The 23,017-nt window shown below is 38.9% G+C and overlaps 1 protein-coding gene and 2 long non-coding RNA genes across 3 annotated transcripts in view; 2 read left to right on the forward strand and 1 right to left on the reverse strand.

The window, feature by feature from the left end:
- The window catches only part of Tif-IA (RNA polymerase I-specific transcription initiation factor RRN3 homolog Tif-IA), a 123,579-nt gene that overhangs the window by 13,415 nt on the left and 87,147 nt on the right, over window positions 1-23,017 (reverse strand). The window lies entirely within an intron of this gene.
- Window positions 4,644-5,173, forward strand: LOC138911995 (uncharacterized). Its single transcript, XR_011417627.1, has 2 exons — window positions 4,644-4,952; window positions 5,018-5,173. It is a non-coding gene; the product is annotated as an uncharacterized lncRNA (long non-coding RNA).
- LOC138911921 (uncharacterized) lies at window positions 13,249-13,771 on the forward strand. The gene is made up of 2 exons (XR_011417550.1): window positions 13,249-13,550; window positions 13,616-13,771. It is a non-coding gene; the product is annotated as an uncharacterized lncRNA (long non-coding RNA).

Raw genomic sequence — 23,017 nt, forward strand, 5'->3', positions numbered from 1 at the left:
AAAGGGTATATTAGATTCGTGCAAAAGTATGTAACAGGTAGAAGGAAGCGTTTCCGACCCTATAAACTATATATATTCTTGATCAGGATCACTAGCCGAGTCGATCTAGCCATGTCCGTCTGTCCGTCTGTCTGTCCGTCTGTCTGTCCGTCTGTCTGTCCGTCTGTCTGTCTGTATGAACGCTGAGATCTCGGAAACTATAAAAGCTAGAAGATTGACATTTTGCATGCAGATTCTAGGAGTTCCTACGCAGCGCAAGTTTGTTTCAAAAGGGTGCCACGCCCCCTCTAACGCCCACAATCGCTTATATACGATTTTAAAAATTGCAATATTTTGGAAAAGTACAAATGCAGTTTTGTTGTGTTTATCAATACCTATCGAAATGTAGAAAAAATTTTTTAAATCGGACCATTCGTTAAAAAGTTACGGCGGATCAAAGTTTTTATCTCCATCTTCTTCGCATTCCCTCTAGCTGAGTAACGGGTATCTGATAGTCGGGGCACCCGACTATAGCGTTCTTTCTTGTTTATTATTGTCAAATTTTAATATTTTGATATTTAAAATGTAGTAAAATTAAACTTTAAGTTTTATTTAATTTGATTTTAAATTTTCTTAAATTTTATCTTTTAATTACGATTTTAATTTTAGTTTTTTTAATATTTAGTCTTGTAATTTTAATATTAATGCTGATAAGCTCAGTTAAAATTTTCTTACTTTAAACTTTTAATTAATTGGATTGATTTGCATTTACTTTTGTTATTCACTTATTCACTATCTCACTTAACTTAACTTGATGTGGCTACTCCTCCCGGTGGTCCGGATGTCTTCCTTTTTGTCGCCTACTAAGGATCCTGCGACTCACACAATATAGAGGTTGTCCTGCGGGCGTACCAGACAGTACTTCTAGTCCACCGATGGATCAGTAAAATTTAATTTACCGACCGGCTGTCGTCTTCAGCTTCACCAATGATTTCGTGAAGGAGTCCCTCTAATTAATTTGGCACTTTATCGAACTTAATCGGTTTTATTCGCGCTGGTCCCTGTTCGGGCGCCAGTTAACTTCCAGGATATTAAAACCCAAATTTAAGTTTCACGTTGTATTTTATTTGATGTTAAAATCGGGACTGATACTACTTTACTTAAGAATACCCTGATCTAAGCTGTGGGTTGGGGCAGCGCCGTCGCTGGCGGCGGCGTTGATATCGGTAGCGGCGTTGATGTCGGCAGAGGCAACGTTCATATCGGCGGAATGCTGGCTGAGCTGCAGAAACTGCAAGATCGGCAGAATTGATATTTATGGATTTGCGTTGTGGCAACTGACCGGATGCTCGTGTTTATGTTACACTGTGCAACATTTTTAGGGTTATAAAATGTAACCGCAATTCTGATTTCATTGGCGGAAAGAACTCATCGAAATAAGCTAAAACCCATTTGGGTTTCTTTGGCTTAGCTCGCGTTTACCTATTATAGCGAGTTAAAGTTTTACATACAACATTTATTTGTAACGGCCATATCTTGTGAACCGATTAAAATTTTACTATCAAGTCTTCAGTGATTATATAGCTATGAACCCAAGGAACTAAATTGACAAATGACTCTAGCGAAGACGTACACCTAGCGCGTTAAAAATCGAAAAATTAGGCAAATTTGTTTTTTAGCGCGCTAGGTGCACTAGGTGCTAAGTGCGCAAGAGTCATTTGTCAATTTAGTTCCTTGGGTTCATAGCTATATAATCACTGAAGACTTGATAGTAAAATTTTAATCGGTTCACAAGATATGGCCGTTACAAATAAATGTTGTATGTAAAACTTTAACTCGCTATAATAGGTAAACGCGAGCTAAGCCAAAGAAACCCAAATGGGTTTTAGCTTATTTCGATGAGTTCTTTCCGCCCATGAAATCAGAATTGCGGTTACATTTTTCATGTTGCACTGTGTTATTGAACTCTAAGATCTGACTCTGGACGAAATTGTCACAATGTTGCAATGTTGTTGATTAACAATGTTGCAATATTTCTTGCAAAATTATATAAAATATTGCTGTGCTTAACTTGTATATACTCTTGATCGGGATCACTAGCCGAGTCGATCTAGCCATGTCCGTCCGTCCACCTGTCTGTCTGCCGTTTGAACGCTGAGATCTCAGAAACTCCAAATGCTAGAAAATTGGGATTACCCACACATATTCTTGGGCTTGTGTGAAATTTTTCAAAACATACCAATCATTAAAAAGATATGAGCAAATAACGAAATTCAAATTCAAAGCAAAGCGGGTGTCCCAACTTTTACGCTCAAAATGTCCCAGCTTAGGTAGTTTTGTGAAAAAATAAATCATTTTTTTCTGACTATCAAATTAATCAGATTCATTTTCAATTACTAATACTTTAAACCGCTTATTTACTTTATTTAACCACGTTAATAATTTTTAACAAAGTTTGAGAATTAATAAAATTTTACTTTTTTGCTGAAAAAATATAAACGAGTGTCACAATCTGACTTCAGCTTGGCTTCTAATGTTTTACCCAAAAGTTGTATTATTGTATTATTAGTGCGAAAACGTGAAGAGACAATGTCGAGCAATAGTGGTGAAGTGGAAGCAGCGTATGACCCGGTTGCCGCCGCAGGGGCATGGGAAATCGACTGGCTGGATCTGCTGTGGGCGGAAACGTAAGCGCCCGCAATTTTTTTTTCCTCGACTTAGATATTTTTTCGAACGACCAGACTGAAGTGGCGTAAAGAGACTTTGTACGCCTCAGAAAAACCCTAAGTAAAGAACAATAAATGACCCAAAGTGATTCGCATTAAAAATCTAATTCGCCTGTTGTGTTTTGTGTGTGTGTGATTGTAGGAGGGGAAATTAAATTCGTGTTCCTTTTTTCATCTAGGAAAACCCCGTCCCGCCGATCGTGGTCGAGCCGTGTGATGGCCAAGGATTACGACGGAGTCTTGCACTCGATTGTCGGATCCGAAGCTATCACCGGTCCTGGAGCACGCAGTGGCCGTGGATCACGACGGACCTACGCTCGTTTGTCGGGTCCAAGGGCAATGCGGATCCCGAAGCGTGTGGCGGGTGGAGCTTTCGAAGGAGTCCTGTACTCGATTGTCGGAGTCTAAACCCGCTGCAGGTTTCGGCCCATGGTCGGCATCTCTGGGTGACAACACGCTATTTTTAATTTTAAGAAAATCACAAATTTTCTTCGTCTTTTGGGATATATCTTCAAGAGTGGTCAACCAATTTTGATAATCTTTTCGGAATTCCATAGTTACATGTATCTTTTATACGGTCGTTATGGAAAATTCAATCTAACTGAATCACAAGAGAAGGTGGGCGCATTCAAAATTTTAAAGTCACAGCAAAGTTTAAAAATCTTAATTTATAAACCGCTTTAAAAATTAAATAAAAATATTTTCTTCTACAATGCATTTTTGACCCAAAGGCCTGGACACCGACCCATAACACATTTTGTCGGCCTGTGTTATCGATCAGGATCACTAGCTCAGTCGATCTAGCTTTGTCCTTCTATCTGTCTGGCTGTATAAACGCTGAGATCTCGGAAACTACAACAGATAGAAAGTTGTGCTTAACCACACATATTCTTGGGTTTTCTATGCAGCGCATGTTTGTTTCAGCCGAGGGCAAAGCCCCTCTAACGCCCGCAATCGCCTTAAACGATTTTAAAAGGTGTCTGGCGCCCACAACTTTAAAGATTTCGGAAAAGTAATTCAGTTTTATTGTGTCTATCAATACCTATTGAAATGTAGAAGACATTTTTCGGACCATTCGTTAAAAAGTTAAGCGCGATCAAAGTTTTATATCTTCATCTCCCTCGCACTCCCTTTAGCTGAGAAATGGGTTTCTGATAGTCGGGGCACCCCGTTCTTTCTGGTTGGTTATTATAATTATTGGGTTATTGTTTAAATATATTAGACCGTTTCCACTCGAATTTGGATCGCTTTAACGAATAGTGTGGGACAGGGCTGTGACTAGGTTTTTTAAGTTACGTACACAAAATCCCACTGGTTTTGATTATGTTTATTATAGTTTTATTGAGTTATTTAGTGTTATAAGTAGGTTTTGTTAAATTGAATATTCTGCGTCTTAGTTCTTCGTCTTTTCGTTTGTCACGTCTTTTGTACTCGCGTCGTTTTTCGTACGTCTTCTTCTCGTCGTTGCAAATTCTTAATTGCTTCTCGTCCTCAATTTAGGCAAGCTTGCCACGTCGTTAGTTCGTTAAATCTCTCGTTATAGGACCAGCTGATTTGGTTGCCAGACCATTCCCACAAATCGGCTATTCTACACTGCATTCGCCTCGAATTTGTCGTCTTTATCGTCGTCATAAGGCATCCACGGCTTTAGATACGCAGCGCAAGTACTCGTCTGCCTTGAGCCTTCGCTGAATACTGAGTCTTTAGCTACGTCATAGGTATCATTCGATTTCACCCTCACAACCCGGTATGGGCCAAGATACTTCGGCTTTAACTTTAGCCCTGGACCAAGCTGGGTTCTCTTGATAGCAACTAAGTCGCCGACTTTGTACTTTGAAGCTGGTATTTGTAGTGGCGCTTGTCACTCCAGTTTCCTAAAAGTAGGCAAAATAAAGCTGCCCAAGAATGTGTTATAAATATCCCTATCTTATCTTATATCGTGACTCACCGATGTGGCCACCCTTCACTATCGGCCGCGCCACCTAGTGTGCAGCGTTTGCACTAATGCAGATCTACAGTCATACTTACCATCGCTAAGGGGTACGTCTGTAAGGCCAAGCTTACCCACGTTCTCTTTTCTTCCGGATTGTCATACTATATAGACGTGTTTAAGTGCAGCTCAAAGTCTATAGAAAAATACCCCAATGAGGTTAAGCTATTAACAGTGCCTTAAAATACAAATCCGCCAGCCATCCATACGAAGAAAGGAGAAATATCATTTCCAGTAGTCGTGCCAGGCCTTTTTGGGTAATTATTTTTACAAAAAAGGGCATTTTCAATAGTTTTCCTAATTGTCACGTTTTTCCATGTAGATCTGGCACCAGGTATTATGTTGCCAAAAAAATAACATATTCAATCCTTGTTTAATTGAGCAAATAAACTCATTAAAAAGGCCGCCAAGACATCAGTTGATCTTAGAAGTTCAGCCGCCGCTGTAGCCAGCTTGCTCAGCCCATCATACATACATCGGCCAAACAACCTGTAGCAGAAAAAAAAAACGAGCCTCATCCCAGCAATTACAGTGCCCGAAATAGTAAAAGAAAAAAAAGGCCCGCGAAAAACGTGTTAAAATCGGTGCCCAAAATAGTGGATGCAGTGAGCGAAAAACGTGTTGGCATCGCCAGAAACCCTTCGGCGGAAAAACCACGCGGTTTCAACATAACGTTATTTTTTTCCGTGCATGAACGCAAACCACGTGCCACAGTGCGAGAAATTTGTCCCCGGATTTATATTTTTTAAAATTTGGTTCCTGAATTATTTTAAGTTTATTACTTTTCTTTATTTTCAAATTTATTATTTTTTATGGTTGTTAATTTTCAAAATTATTATTTTGTCTTTTTGATAATTTTCAAATTTATTATTTTGTATTTTTTGTTAATTTTCTTTCTTTATATTATTTGTTTTATTATTTTGCGTTTTCTCTTTAGTTCATTTTATTCTTTCATTTATTTTGATATAATTTTTTTTGGTGAATAAAATATTCAAGTGAAAGATGGTGGATGGAAAGCAAATATTTTTCTTTAGTGTATAAAAGATAAGCTGAAATAAATAAAGCTCAGTTTAACCAAAAGCAATGAATTAGCAATAACAACAACAATAGCCCCAGAGAAGTGAACAAGTGAAAATAAAACCAAACAAAACCAATGCAATCACAATCAATGCAAACACAATTTTGATTCTCATACAGGTCGGCGAAAGATCTTTCACCGATGGATCCATAATAAATGTAAGTGACAAACAAAAACAAATTCTGTGAATACGCATCGGTACTGTTCTAGTCTCTCCCCTGTTTATAACATTTAAATTTTGCCCCGTAAATTTTTGCCAGTGTAGCCTATGCGAGCCAAATAGTCCGTCTCTCTCTGGCTCATGTGCCCTTATCTACCAGCGCACCGAGCGAAGCTGTGCTTGCGTTTTCTTTTGTGCTGCTCATCCTTCCGACCAGAGCTTCGCTGACCTACCTCAATGTTTTCCGAATTTACATTCATACAGTGCAGGGCACTTAACTAGGTACATTTAACAATTAATTTTGTTCTTGATTTTCATAAATAAAAATAATATTATACAATGGAAGGCACATTATTAGACACGCCTTTTCTTTACTTTACTTTATTTTCCTAAACATTTAATACTTTAATTTCGAAATCTATAAATAATATTTTGTTTTTTTAATGATTATCTACATTTGTAATTCTACATTTAAAATTCTTTATATTGTATTTTCTTTATATATTCATTTATGCATTATATATATATTTTCTACCCCCCTTACAGCCACATCTTAAATCCCTTGAATATTATAAAATTAAACAGAGCTATTGAATAGATTCAAAAAGTGAATAAGTATTAAATTTATAAAAGTGAGCGAAATAAAATGAAGAAAGAACGCAACTAGATAATGAAATAATAATTAAAATTAAATGCTTTAAAGTAAAGTTAAATTCTTTTATCCTAAACAAATAAAACGCAAACATGTTAAATACACAAAACTACAAATATGTTTAAAATAAATGTTTATATTATGAAGTCGAACTAAACCTTGAGTATTCCGGAAATCATGGGATACAGAAGTGTAACAACGAAAATCATTTAAACACTTTAGCGACCACAAGGGATCACTACCAAAAATGGAGTTATACTGCAATATAGTGATCGAGGTAGGGTGGGGTATAAGGCCACTAGCAAACATCTTAGTGTGTCGTAATGTCGCTAAAGGAATTTTCCTATCTATCCTATTCTAGTCCTTCTATTTTTTTTCTTTCCTCTCTTCTTCTTCTTTCGAGGCTAGTTGAAAGGCTTTTTCCCTTATTTCCCTTTCAAAATATAACACGCGAAAATTACTTATTACTAGCATACTATTGTGAACACGTAACAGAGTATATTCCCTTGACCCTCGCCCATAATGCCGACGAAGATGAGCCGGAACAAGCGCGTGTTTCCCAACTCAGTTTACATTAACATCTGCTCATACGATTAATCAATTGTTTTTAAACGTTATATGCTACAGTAATAATTTGGCGCCCAACGTGGGGCCCGAGGCAGCTCGGGGATGGCCGAGGTTCTACGAAGCTTTTCCGAGACTTTCTGATTTTCCGGCAAGGCCCCAGAAAAATTTTAAACCCATATCTTCAGTCATCAACATCTGACTTAAATCAACTAGCCATACCCTATTCCAATTCCCAAAACTTTTCTAATAGGAAGCCTGTGGATAAAATAAAGCTAATATTACTTACAAAAAGTTATTGCCAAGGTTATCCAAAACATTAGAAAATCCCCTCTCAGATAAGTACTAGGTGGAAAAGTTTATATTCTGAGTATATTTACAGCCGCTAGCAATATATTTGAGACAAAAATTTATTTGTGAAATTTTCTGGATTTACGATACGTGGAGTAATTCTGCGACGTACCGAAAACTAGTAACACTATCCCCTGTCACAACTATCCCTTTTCCCGTAATGGTTTTGTTTTGGTCAACGGAGGTTGGTAGCTTTCTGGATTTCTGATCCGTGGAATAATTCTACGACTTACTGAAAACTATTAGCAACCCCAGCTTTTAAAACTGTTTCCTTATTTTTCTCTATTATTTTTATGGTTCTTTAATTGGATGGTAAAGTTTTTTTTTTGGATTTCTGATACGTGGAGAAATCTACGACTTACCGAAAAATATTCTAACAGCAATTCAGAGATCGCAACTATTTATTTATTTTTCACCATACATCTATTTCCTATTCTTTATTCTTCCATATCGATTTTGAACGTTAGGATATACCCCGAGAAGGCTTTTAGTTATTTCTGTTGAATGACTTTTGCACCGGTTATTCTGGCCAACGTTTTGAAAAAGATATTTTCTAAAATCTCACGAATTTATCGATATTGTATCCCCGCTTTTATTCAGGATTATAAAGTGGAATTCATTTGCTCTGCTTTATACCGATAAATAGTAGGAAGCGACAGAGAGAGAAATCGATGAGTATTTTAGTAAAATTCCTCTATACTTTCCAATCCCTTTAAAAAAGTTCATTAGGTGATCGTTGTTCATGGAAGTTAATCATGGTTTCCGGATAAAAATTATATTTGAAAAACTATCTGTCTTTACAAAATTCTCTAACCTTTTAAAAAAAAAAAATATATATTTAAAATAAGTTTATTAATAATTAGCTAGAAAAAAAAAACGGGACCAATAATGTCTGATCCACTAAGCAACATAGAATTAGCAGGAAATGTTGAATGCTATCTTTGTCTCAAAGAAATAGCATATACCGCACAATTGTTGTCTACTAACTGTAATCATACTTTTCATTGGGCTTGTTTTAATAGTAAAGTAGCCAATAAGGAAATCTGTCCTGTTTGCAGGTCTCCATTACAGACTGCTTTGATGAGTTTAACCGTCAACACAGATTTAAATCAGAGTGGACAAACAGCATCCAGACATTCAGCCGGAAGAAGCAATCCAAATATTAATGAGGCTTTGGAAAACGAAGATCAGGAAAACACAATGGAAAGTGTAGAAAGTCCATCCGAATCTATGAAAGCAATGCAAGAGGCTTTGACCAAAGCCATGACTGAGGCATCATTACGACAAGCAGAGATTTTGTCGCAGGCCTTGCAAGCGCAATTTAAGAATCTTATGTCCGCATTGTCTCCTAAAGATAGCCAGAAGGGGAACTCAGGTACTCAAAATCAGGATTGTTTTGTACCTAGTGGACCCAATACATTTCAAGTTGAAAAGGAATCTGCTAACCAGAGTGGTTCTAATGCACATGAAAGTCGTCTGCTTAACCAATCTAGGTCTTCCTTCTCAGGCACAGATTTGCGACCTGAGCGCGTTAGTCAAATTATAGGAAATTGGAAACTTAAGTTTACAGGAAGGTCAGGCATGAGCGTAGAAAGCTTTCTATATCGCATTGAAGCCCTAACCAATCAAACTTTAGATGGAAATTTTGAGTTATTGACGGGACAAATAAGTACTTTGTTTGAAGGTACTGCAAATGAGTGGTATTGGAGGTATCACAAAAGCGTGGAAAAAGTAGAGTGGTCGCCTTTATGCCAAGCATTGCGTATACAATTTAAGGAGGACCAAACGGATCTTAGCATTCGAGGGTCTATTGATCGTCGCAAGCAAAGAGTTGGAGAATCGTTCGACGAATTTTACGAGTCCATCCTTAGATTGTCTGATAAGCTAACTGTTCCATTGACCGATTCAGCCATGCTAGAGTCCGTCCGTTCAAACTTACTTCCAGAAATACAGCACGAGTTACTGTATCAACAAATATTCAGCACTGCGCAACTTCGTCACGTAGTTCGTACCCGCGAGTCGTTTATGCAGTCAGTGCCAAAACAAGATGTTTTTAAACCACGACCAGCTCCTCGTCGACATGTTCACGAAGTTCAAATTGAAACACAAGAATCTGAGGAATCCGAAAGTGATGAACCAGAAATTTCGGCAATGAATGTGACGTGCTGGAACTGTGGCAAAGGTGGACATTCGCATAAACAATGTCCAGAAGAAAGTCGTCTCTTTTGCTGGGGCTGTGGCCTAGTAAATGTCTACAAAACGGCGTGTCCAAAATGTAGTCAAGCAAAAAACTACTCAGCCCGTGCACCACAGAAAGGTGCACGCAGACAAGTGGCGTCGAAAGCGACGAATACAGATTAAAGTCCACAATTATATCTTCATCAAATATCCCAGACTTTTCACATATCCCTGACATTCCTTTACACAAACGTTCTTTTAGGGTAACACCTATCATTAGTCGCCCAAATAAAAGAAAAGTTCGGTCAAAGTTACGAATCAAAGAATTCTACCTTAAATGTAGGCTGGAAAACCAGGCGTTGATATCAGCTATTGTCGCGCCTGATCAGCGTTCATATGCCAAGGTATTTCTTTTGGGTAGAACTGTGTCCGGTCTAATGGACACAGGGGCGTCCGTTAGCTGCATCGGTGGAAACCTAGCAGCAGACTTGATCCGTGATCGAGTGCCTTTTAAAAACTTTTCTTCCTCCGTTCGAACTGCAGATGGTAATCAGCAAAATATCGTCGGAAAAGTAAGCACAAATGTTCAGTTTGATGGACAAACAAAACTCATAACATTTTATATTATTCCATCATTAATACAGTCATTGTATCTGGGCATTGATTTTTGGACGAAGTTCGAGCTACTTCCATCTAATCTACTTCCAGCTAATAATGCTACCAATATTGAAGAGTTAGACAGTAGCGATCTTAGAGCTCTTTCAGATACCCAGGAGAAGGTATTAAAAGAAGTAATTCGTATGTTCCCCTCCTTCACTGAAAAAGGACTAGGTAAAACCCATCTTCTATCCCATAAAATCGATGTTGGCAATGCCACACCCATAAAGCAACGTCACTATGCCGTGTCTCCAGCTATTGAAAAGTTATTGTTTGATGAGTTGGATCGCATGCTTTCACTAGGTGTCATTGAAGAATCGGAAAGTTCCTGGTCTTCTCCGGTTGTGCTCGTCCGCAAACCTGGCAAGGTGCGACTATGCATAGATTGTCGAAAAGTGAACGAGGTGACCAAAAAGGATGCCTATCCGATGCCCCTCATCGATAGTATTCTTAGCCGACTACCGAAAGCCGAGTTCATAATGAGTCTCGACTTAAAAGACGCATACTGGCAAATACCATTGGATCCCTGTTCCCGCGACAAGACGGCCTTTACCGTGCCTGGCCGGTCGCTGTATCAATTTACAGTAATGCCTTTTGGTCTGACCAATGCACCTGCGACGATGTCCAAGTTAATGGACCGAGTTATTCCGATCTCATTGAAGAACGAAGTCTTTGTCTATTTAGATGACCTTTTAATAGTTTCTGAGACGTTTGAAAGACATGTGGAAGTATTAAAGGATATCTCGTTTGCGCTGTCTAAAGCCGGTTTAACTATAAATGTGGAAAAAAGTAATTTCTGTGTAAAAGAAGTTAGTTATTTGGGTCACGTAGTAGGTAACGGAAAAATAGCTATGGATGCAGATAAAATCACTGCCATTGTTAATTATCCAGCACCTCGTTCTGTTAAACAGTTACGTCGATTCCTGGGAATGACGGGATGGTATCAAAAATTCATCCGTAACTTTGCTTCCATCGCCACTCCGTTAACAGATGCTCTTCGTCAAAATCGTAAGTTCGAATGGACACAAGAAGCTGAGGATGCCTTCCAGTTACTTAAAAACGAAATGTGCAAGGCTCCAGTACTTCACACTCCCAATTTCAATGAGCCCTTTTACCTGCATTGTGATGCAAGTCACACCGGAGTTGGGGGAGTGCTTATGCAAATTGATCCTGAAGGTAATGAGGTTTCTGTAGCGTACATGTCCCGCAAGCTTAATCGGTGCCAAAGAAATTACTCTGTTACCGAGAAAGAGTGCCTGGCAGCGGTGTTGAGTATTAAGAAATTTCGTGCGTATGTCGAAGGTCATGCTTTCACCGTGATAACTGACCATGCGTCATTAAAATGGCTTATGTCACAATCTGACCTTAGTAGTCGACTAGCTAGATGGGCCTTAAAATTACAGGGTTACCAGTTTACTATTCAGCATCGTAAGGGTAGTAAGAATATCGTTCCAGATGCCTTATCCCGAACGCATACAGATGATTTATCAGAACTAGACAGTACCAAGATTATCGATATTCAATCTTCACATTTCCAATCTGAGGCATACAAAGTCCTGCAGGATAAGATTAAGGAAAATTCCGATCGTATTCCTGATGTCAAAGTTATCGATGGCTACATATATCGCCGAACAGAGCATGCTTCTGGTGACAGGATAGCCGATGACCTTGTTTGGAAACTGTGGCTTCCCCTGGAATTAGTGCCCGTAGCTTTGCGAATTGCTCATGATGACCCATTATCGTCACACTGTGGCATAAACAAAACTTTAGAACGACTTCGCCGTTTTTACTATTGGCCTAATTTAGTAAAGGACGTAAGAGATTATATAAATCGCTGTGAAATTTGTAAGTGCACAAAAAGTTCTAACAAACCGTTAAGACCGCCTTTACAGAAATCAGAGGAAAGTGATCGGTTCTTTCAGACACTATATGTTGACTTTTTGGGCCCCTACCCGCGGTCAAAATCTGGCAACATAGGAATCTTTATAGTTTTAGATAATTGTACAAAATTTCCTTTTCTAAAAGCTGTAAAAAAATTCACAGTTGATGCTATATTGCCATTTTTGGAACAGGACCTTTTTCATTGTTTCGGTGTACCGGAAAAGTTGATTTCCGATAACGGAGTTCAATTTAGATCCCATGCGTTTAATAATCTCTTGCAAAGCTATGGAATATCTCACGCCTATACTGCCGCCTATTCCCCACAAGGAAATTCCTCTGAACGTGTGAACAGGTCGGTTGTCTCAGGTATTAAGGCGTATATTCATCCAAACCAAACCAATTGGGATGAACAGTTAAGTAAAATTTGTTGTTCCTTGCGATCTAGTCTACACACTGCCTTAAATTCTACCCCATACCGATTAGTTTTTGGTCAGCATATGATAACGGATGGTTCGTCGTACAAATTGTTAAGAAATTTAAATCTTTTGGAGGATCGTACCATTCAACTTAGTAAAGACGACTCTTTGGATCTTATGCGAGCAAAAGCTAAACAGGGCATTCAAACCCAACACGATCGAAACGAAAAATCTTATAATTTAAGGAGTCGTGAGGTGTTCTTTAAAGTAGGTCAGGAGGTGTTCCGCCGAAACTTTCAACAGAGCAATTTCGTCAAAGGATTTAACGCTAAATTAGCCCCTACATTCGTTAAATCACGGATTAGGCGAGTGTTGGGAAACACTTATTACGAGTTGGAAGATCTTCAGGGTAATATTATTGGCAAATACCACGCCAAAGATATCAAACAATAGATCTTTCGTGACAGCGTGTATCCCACTTGTCTTCAAGGCCAAGTGTGATTTTGGCCGGGAGGTTTTGTAGTGGCGCTTGTCACTCCAGTTTCCTAAAAGTAGGCAAAATAAAGCTGCCCAAGAATGTGTTATAAATATTCCTATCTTATCTTATATCGTGACTCACCGATGTGGCCACCCTTCACTATCGGCCGCGCCACCTAGTGTGCAGCGTTTGCACTAATGCAGATCTACAGTCATACTTACCATCGCTAAGGGGTACGTCTGTAAGGCCAAGCTTACCCACGTTCTCTTTTCTTCCGGATTGTCATACTATATAGACGTGTTTAAGTGCAGCTCAAAGTCTATAGAAAAATACCCCAATGAGGTTAAGCTATTAACAGTGCCTTAAAATACAAATCCGCCAGCCATCCATACGAAGAAAGGAGAAATATCATTTCCAGTAGTCGTGCCAGGCCTTTTTGGGTAATTATTTTTACAAAAAAGGGCATTTTCAATAGTTTTCCTAATTGTCACGTTTTTCCATGTAGATCTGGCACCAGGTATTATGTTGCCAAAAAAATAACATATTCAATCCTTGTTTAATTGAGCAAATAAACTCATTAAAAAGGCCGCCAAGACATCAGTTGATCTTAGAAGTTCAGCCGCCGCTGTAGCCAGCTTGCTCAGCCCATCATACATACATCGGCCAAACAACCTGTAGCAGAAAAAAAAAACGAGCCTCATCCCAGCAATTACAGTGCCCGAAATAGTAAAAGAAAAAAAGGCCCGCGAAAAACGTGTTAAAATCGGTGCCCAAAATAGTGGATGCAGTGAGCGAAAAACGTGTTGGCATCGCCAGAAACCCTTCGGCGGAAAAACCACGCGGTTTCAACATAACGTTATTTTTTTCCGTGCATGAACGCAAACCACGTGCCGTCTCAGCTACCCTCTACAGTGCGAGAAATTTGTCCCCGGATTTATATTTTTTAAAATTTGGTTCCTGAATTATTTTAAGTTTATTACTTTTCTTTATTTTCAAATTTATTATTTTTTATGGTTGTTAATTTTCAAAATTATTATTTTGTATTTTTGATAATTTTCAAATTTATTATTTTGTATTTTTTGTTAATTTTCTTTCTTTATATTATTTGTTTTATTATTTTGCGTTTTCTCTTTAGTTCATTTTATTCTTTCATTTATTTTGATATAATTTTTTTTGGTGAATAAAATATTCAAGTGAAAGATGGTGGATGGAAAGCAAATATTTTTCTTTAGTGTATAAAAGATAAGCTGAAATAAATAAAGCTCAGTTTAACCAAAAGCAATGAATTAGCAATAACAACAACAATAGCCCCAGAGAAGTGAACAAGTGAAAATAAAACCAAACAAAACCAATGCAATCACAATCAATGCAAACACAATTTTGATTCTCATACAGGTCGGCGAAAGATCTTTCACCGATGGATCCATAATAAATGTAAGTGACAAACAAAAACAAATTCTGTGAATACGCATCGGTACTGTTCTAGTCTCTCCCCTGTTTATAACATTTAAATTTTGCCCCGTAAATTTTTGCCAGTGTAGCCTATGCGAGCCAAATAGTCCGTCTCTCTCTGGCTCATGTGCCCTTATCTACCAGCGCACCGAGCGAAGCTGTGCTTGCGTTTTCTTTTGTGCTGCTCATCCTTCCGACCAGAGCTTCGCTGACCTACCTCAATGTTTTCCGAATTTACATTCATACAGTGCAGGGCACTTAACTAGGTACATTTAACAATTAATTTTGTTCTTGATTTTCATAAATAAAAATAATATTATACAATGGAAGGCACATTATTAGACACGCCTTTTCTTTACTTTACTTTATTTTCCTAAACATTTAATACTTTAATTTCGAAATCTATAAATAATATTTTGATTTTTTAATGATTATCTACATTTGTAATTCTACATTTAAAATTCTTTATATTGTATTTTCTTTATATATTCATTTATACATTATATATATATTTTCTACCCCCCTTACAGCCACATCTTAAATCCCTTGAATATTATAAAATTAAACAGAGCTATTGAATAGATTCAAAAAGTGAATAAGTATTAAATTTATAAAAGTGAGCGAAATAAAATGAAGAAAGAACGCAACTAGATAATGAAATAATAATTAAAATTAAATGCTTTAAAGTAAAGTTAAATTCTTTTATCCTAAACAAATAAAACGCAAACATGTTAAATACACAAAACTACAAATATGTTTAAAATAAATGTTTATATTATGAAGTCGAACTAAACCTTGAGTATTCCGGAAATCATGGGATACAGAAGTGTAACAACGAAAATCATTTAAACACTTTAGCGACCACAAGGGATCACTACCAAAAATGGAGTTATACTGCAATATAGTGATCGAGGTAGGGTGGGGTATAAGGCCACTAGCAAACATCTTAGTGTGTCGTAATGTCGCTAAAGGAATTTTCCTATCTATCCTATTCTAGTCCTTCTATTTTTTTTCTTTCCTCTCTTCTTCTTCTTTCGAGGCTAGTTGAAAGGCTTTTTCCCTTATTTCCCTTTCAAAATATAACACGCGAAAATTACTTATTACTAGCATACTATTGTGAACACGTAACAGAGTATATTCCCTTGACCCTCGCCCATAATGCCGACGAAGATGAGCCGGAACAAGCGCGTGTTTCCCAACTCAGTTTACATTAACATCTGCTCATACGATTAATCAATTGTTTTTAAACGTTATATGCTACATATTTTAAGAACTTGCTGCTTTGCTTGATTTCGAAGTTCATCTCGATCGTCGTTGAAGAGCTGAATCATTTCTGCCTCTAACATCTCTATGTCGGCTTTGAGACGCATCTTGGTTCCCGTAAGTAACTCAAAAGGCGTTGTTTTAGTGCTTCTGCAAAATGTTGAGTTGATGACTTGTTGTACGCTGCTGACAAACTTAAACCATTGTCGTGGATCATCGATTGAAAGTTTCGAAAGGACAGCAATTATTGTCGTATTTAGCCTCTCGACCTGACCATTGGCACGTGGTAGGCCCGTTGTGATGAGATGATGCTTGATGCCTTCGGTGTTGCAGTACAGTTGAAAGTCCTCCGACGTGAATGCAGATCCTTTGTCAGAGATTATGTGACTAGGATTGCAGAAGATTTTGCTTTGCTCCTGAAGTCTTGATACAGCATCTTTGGCAGAGTTCGTCTTGGTCCGATAGAGCCAGTAAAATTTGGTGAAACAATCGAATCTTCTCTTCCAGCTTCGGTATGTAGAACTCCTTGCCAATGATCTCCTTACACTTCTTGACAGAGAAGTGACCGTGCTCGTGTGCTTGCTTGATAATTTCTCGTTGCATACCCGAAGGAACAACAATAAGTTCACAGTCGTTAACAACTTTGTGTAAGAGATTTCAAAAAGTAATTGTTATGGGCGTCCGTATGGAGTTCAGTCTCGCGCTGCTAATGGAAAATTTTTAGTACTGGTTTTTGCGTAATGAGAACCTTTAACTTGTTAAATGCATCTAGCTGTTGGTCACCGAAATGAATTTTCGCATCTTGTTTCGTCATGTCAGATAAGGGTTTAGCTATCTGCGAGAAATTGGCGATGAACCTTCGGAAATAGCCCACTAAGCCAAGCAAACTCTGTAGCTGTTTCAGGTTAGTCGGAACAAGAAACGATGTGACAGCATGTGTTTTGGACGGCGATGGACTTATTTTCTGATTTTCAATTATTTTAGTTTTCAGAAAATGACACTTTTTAAAGTTAATTAAAAGTCCATACTCTGAGCATCTCTTTAGAACTTCAATGATGTTTTCTACAGCTTCTTTTTCGGTTTTAGCAGGAATTATAATGTCGTCGACGTACGGTATGGCCACTCCTTTACAAGTCAGGTCTCTAAACGCTCCGCGAATTGGAGAGACCGAAAGGAACTCGAAGGAACTGAAACTGTCCGTTGTGTGTGACGAACGACGTGTACTTGCGACTCTCTCCTTCTATACTGACGTGGAAGAATCCGTTTTTTAAATCTATCGAGCTAAAAATACGTGCGTCCTGCTATCTGTCAAGTTGATCCTTGATTAAAGGGAGTGGAAAATGGTCTCTAATGATCAGTTTATTGATACGTCTGTAATCGATGCATAGGCGATGAGATCCGTCACGTTTTTTAACTAAGACAACTGGGCTGCTATATTCTGACTTGGAGGTTTCAATTACACTGTCCTTCAGCCATTGGTCGGTTTGTTTGTCTATGATGCATCGCTCGGCATACGAAAGTCTTCGAGGTCGTGAGTGTATCGGCATATCGTCGTTAAGAATCAAACGCATTTGAATGTTTGTGGATTTCGTACTTACTGGTTGATAGTTTTGGACGGCTTTGTATACTATCTCTTTAGCTTTTACGCTTGCTGATGGTTCGATGTCAGTTACAACTGCTTCGCAGTCTTCAGTGTAAATTTTAAAAATCGAACTGATCTCTGCGTCGGCACAATTTCACTAGAAATTGTCAATTGAGCTTGCTTGCAAAACTCTTCACCAAGAACCATCTCTTTGTCCAGAACTGTGACTCGATCACTAGGAACTTTGTTACGAATTGTTCACCGTCAATTGCAATTTCGTGTTCGAACGAACCCGATGGTTTGAACTTGTTTTGATCTGATTTACCGAACCCGATTAGATAAACGTTGCACTCACTAAGCCTTGGCTTTCTTAGATTTTTAAATGTGGTATCGGTAACCAAATTGTACTTGCTTCCGGTGTCGATTAGAACGGTGAATTTTACATTATTGGCCTCTACAGTTATGCACATAAACGCGTGAGCAGTTGACACCTTACACATGTTGGTTGATTCCATTTTGTCAGTCAAACTCTTCGCTGGGATATGCCCGAAATTGTTACACTGAAATCATTTTCGTTTCGGTTTCGATTTTTTTTCGCAATTCGCAGATGTGTGACCTTTTGCGCCGCAATTGTAACACTTTAGGTCTCTGCTTGTATTTCTGTTGGAAGCTGCTTGGTTTTTGAATTCACTTTTTGCCTTACTTTTGTTAGCTTTTGAAAACGTGAATTGACTTTTACTCTCACTTTTTGATTTTCCGCGGATTACTTCGTAGTACTTTAGTTTGTCTTTAAACTCGCTCAGACTTTTTGCGTTGTAGAGCATTAGCTTATTTGCACACGAATCGTCAATTCCGTCGATAACGTATTGGATTAAGGCGCTGCTTTCGATGTTTCCCCGTGAAGCTAGTTCTTTCATATACAAAATATTCTTGCAGACCTTCACCTTTTTTAATTTTTCTTTCCGCCATCAAATTGTGTAACTGCGCACTGTTTGTCGCGGTCTTGAACTCGGCCAGTAAGGCTTTCTTTAGTTTCACCCAACATTTTGGCAAGGCCTTGCAGCGATGGCTTGGCAAAAATGAACTTTTGTAGTTCGTTCCAGAACATAATTGTCGCCATGTCCTCTAATTCCTTCACCCACACATCTACCGACAAATTGTCTTCGCCACTGAACGCGCGGACTGAGTCCTCTATGTCACGAAAGTTTAAAACGAACCTCGGTATTTCAGAAAAACTGCTTGTTTCGCTGTTGTTTTAGGCACTGTTACTGCTTCGAATGCTTATGGCGTCTGCTGCTTGATTCTCGTCTCTTTCGTGTTCGGATTCATCATCTTCGCTTTCACCTTCTTCATTCTCGTTGAATTCTGCGTCGACCAGCAAGGAATCTTTTTGCAAATTGCGAAATATGTGTTTTGTCAGGTCATCTGTATCATAGGGAAGTTTGAGCAAGTTACAAATTATAGCCAGATCCATATCAGATAAATGGTAAGCAATTTAATTGACTTTCCTCGAATAATTTCTGTGTGACTCGTCATATACGTAACCTTGAAACTCTCGCAACCGTTTTCTATTGTTTCTGTCTCCGTCTTTCTCAAAAACGAACTTGTGCAAAAGTAGAATATATTGCTTCTTTTCATCGCGAAGCATCGCACTAATACTTTCAAACTCGTTCAATTTTGTCATTTTGCACTCTCACGTACGCTCACAGATATCAGAAATTGTATGTATATTTGCACACGCTTGATTGCCGGCTGCGTTTTTTATGCGGATCGCGAAAATTTTCGCAAATTTTGCGGAGTTAAACTGTTCTGATAGTGTGTTTTCTCGATCTTTGTATCACTTTCTTTCTCACTTTTACTCTTGAGTTTTATTGGTTGAGCCCCCAAATTATGTGGGACCGAACTGTGATTAGGTTTTTTAAGTTACGTACACACAATCCCACTGGTTTTGATTATGTTTATTATAGTTTTATTGAGTTATTTAGTATTATAAGTAGGTTTCGTTAAATTGAATATTCTGCGTCTTAGTTCTTCGTCTTTTCGTTTTTCCACGTCTTTTGTACTCGCGTCGTTTTTCGTACGTCTTCTCCTCGTCGTTGCAAAATGTTAATTGCTTCTCGTCCTTAATTTAGGCAAATCTCTTGCTATAGGACCAGCTGATCTGAGTTGCCAGACCATTTCCACAATAGTACGATTTGAAAAATTGTAAATAAAACTGCAGTTTCACTTTACCGAAATCTTAAAAGGTATGGGCGCCAGACACCTTTAAAAATCGTTTACGGCGATTGTAGGCGTTAGATGGAGCGTGGCCCACACCTGAAAGAAATGTAGCAGACACACTATGTTTTTAAAGATTTTGTAAGTCTGGAATTTTTGGAGCCTTTCGACGCGGTTTATTTTTTTGAAGAAGCTAAAAACCAAATTTACTCCGAAATAAATGTAACTGAAATCTTAATTTTCATATTTTTAGTTTCACTCTAAACCTCAGTGAGTAAAGACAGCAGCTACGGCGATCTAAAATCACCAATAGCCAGTGCTTATTAGCAAAATTGCAATAACAAAAAAATAAACAAAAGAGACACCCAAAAAAAAAAAAAATTCAACAACAAACAGTCACGTAATCACAAAAACCACTAGTAGGGGGTTCGCCCCACGAAAGCACTATGGGTAATTTAACCACTTTTTGTGGCATTAATTAATATCTTAAAAACGACGCAATATTTAACAGTTTTGTTCTTTTATTTTACTATATAAAATTTAAAAGAAATGTTGTAGGAAAAATAGGAGTAATCCCGCCTTTTTTTTGGAAAAAAACATTTTTTTAAAGCAAAGAAAAAAATATTTTTTTAAATTAAGAACAACATATTCATTTTTTTAAAAAATATATAAAAGTTTTCAATTTTTTTTTTTGACTGAAATTTTAGTTTTATAATTATTACCATTATAATTTCTAACAAAAATACTGCAAAGTTATTTCAGTGAGTCCAATGATGTAACATAATTTTTAAATAATTATTATTCAATAACAAATGTATTTGCATACCGCTTTTGCAAATATTGCACTGGCATTCACCATACAAAAATACGGGAATTATTCATGTTTTCATGGTGGTCTTAAAACATTAACAACTTAAAACAAATTAAAAACAAGAGAGAACGCTATAGTCGGGTGCCCCGACTATCAGATACCCGTTACTCAGCTAAAGGGAGTGCGAAAGAGATGGGGAAAAACTTTGATCCGCCGTAACTTTTTAACGAATGGTCCGATTTTAAAAATTTCTTCTACATTTCGATAGGTATTGATAAACACAATTTTTACTTTTCCAAAATATTAAAATTTTTAAAATCGTATATAAGCGATTGTGGGCGTTAGAGGGGGCGTGGCACCCTTTTGAAATAAACTTGCGCTGCGTAGGAACTCCTAGAATCTGCATGCAAAATGTCAATCTTCTAGCTTTTATAGTTTCCGAGATCTCAGCGTTCATACAGACAGACAGACAGACAGACAGACAGACAGACAGACAGACAGACGGACAGACAGACGGACAGACGGACATGGCTAGATCGACTCGGCTAGTGATCCCGATCAAGAATATATATAGTTTATAGGGTCGGAAACGCTTCCTTCTACCTGTTACATACTTTTGCACGAATCTAATATACCCTTTTACTCTACGAGTAACGGGTATAACAAACAGAAAAAGTGCGCAAAAGTGCTCTTTTATACTAACTGAGTTTAAAGAGAATTAATTACTCTTCAAGATAAAAAAGGTTCCAGAACTGGACTCACTTTGTAGCTCCATCTTACCCAAGATTATAGGAACACCACAATAAATAAATGCATCAGTACGCTCACAAAAAAAGTTACAAGTCCCTCTGGTATAACTGTTGTAACGGCCCGAATTGTCCGTACAATAAGGCTAATGAAATACGCAAAGTTCCTTATAATTTAAGAACATGAAGTTTCCATTTGTTTTCTCGCTATAATATAATAAATAATTATTAAGATAACAACGATCGACTAAAGAGCCATCTCTAGCCAGCAGGGGGTGGGGGGCATAGAAACGAAGGCGGCAGAGCGAGACAAAACCCCGAGCACAGTAGCAGATCCAAAGAGGACCAGATAAACATGAGAGCAGCAGCGGAGAGAGAGGACAACAGCAGCGGAGACAGGAACAACAGCAGCAGATGGATAGAGCGGGTCCAACAAACGCGGCAAAGTGAGACAAGACCCCGAGAACGGTTGCAGATCCAAAGAGGACCAGATAAACGAGAGAGCAGCAGCGGAGAGAGGGACAAAGCAGCGGAGGCATAGAACAGCGTGGGTGACCGAAATGGACCAGCGAAGGCGGGAGAGCGGGACAGAACATTCCCGAGAGTTATCTACGAAACACTCAGTAAGTGTAAAAACAGGACCACAGGATCATGCCGAGCAGAGGACAAAAGCAGCGAGAATGAAGAAAGGAAAATAACTTTGGGCCGCGGTTTAAAACTGGGACAACGAGAAGTCAGTCGTGACCAGACCTTGAACCAGACCACACGCGATCGCTCGCGACCCCAGTCCGCCGCGACAATGCGTGCTGACCCGTCTGAGACTACGTGCCGACCCGCCTTTGGACCACGTGCCATCGTACTCGTTTCTCATTTTCCCTGGACACAACAACAGTGCTTCACCTGTACCCGCCGCAAGGAGCAGCGAGGATTATCTGCCGCCAAGAAACACAGATCGAGATTATTTTCTTATTGGCCGAGTCTGTCTGAGTGAGTAGCGTTAAATCATGGAGTGCGGTATAGGCAGGGACCCATAGGTTTCTCATTAAATAAAATATTATATTCGAAGCTTGAAAACCTGCGTGTCTATTAAACCTTCCCGGTTCCGCGTACGTTTTTGGGTGATAGCAGCCTGGCGCCAAGCCTCTGTTTCTACTAGTGTATCGCCACCCATTCCCACGTGCATCCTTCGGTGATCGTAGCCAGGCGTCAAGCCTCTGCCCCGCTGATGTATCATTTCCCGGTTCCGCATGTGATAGCAGCCAGGCACCAAGCCTCTGTTCCCACTAGTGTATCGCTACCCACTCCCACGTGCATCCTTCGGTGATCGTAGCCAGGCGTCAAGCCTCTGCCCCGCTGGTGTATCATTTCCCGGTTCCGCGTGCATTGTTGGTTAATAGCAGCCATGCGCCAAGCCTCTGCTGCCAGGCGTCAAGCCTCTGCCCCGCTGGTGTATCATTTTCCGGTTCCGCGTGCATTGTTGGGTAATAGCAGCCAGGCGCCAGGCCTGTGCTCCCACTGGTGTAATATTACCGACGACCCACCCGGTTGTTTCCCCCAAAATTTCCCTCTGCGAGCCCGACGACTTCCACCTTCGAGTCGGCTCACCCTCTACAAAAATTTCCAAAAAGTCCCAAACTTAAAAATTTTTCTGAAAGGGACCCTGGCCGGACATATAGCTTAGTCCAGCCAGGGTCCCTTTCACCCAGGAAACTACGTTACACTGCATTGCAAAAACGGCGCTGCATTTTTTCATTATACTCCTTTTGACAATTTTAACTTTTAATCAAAACAAGAGAAAACGCTTTAGTCGGGTTCGTGTCCCGACTATCTAATAAC

Source organism: Drosophila takahashii, chromosome 2L, assembly GCF_030179915.1.
Source record: "Drosophila takahashii strain IR98-3 E-12201 chromosome 2L, DtakHiC1v2, whole genome shotgun sequence".
Classification (NCBI taxonomy): domain Eukaryota; kingdom Metazoa; phylum Arthropoda; class Insecta; order Diptera; family Drosophilidae; genus Drosophila; species Drosophila takahashii.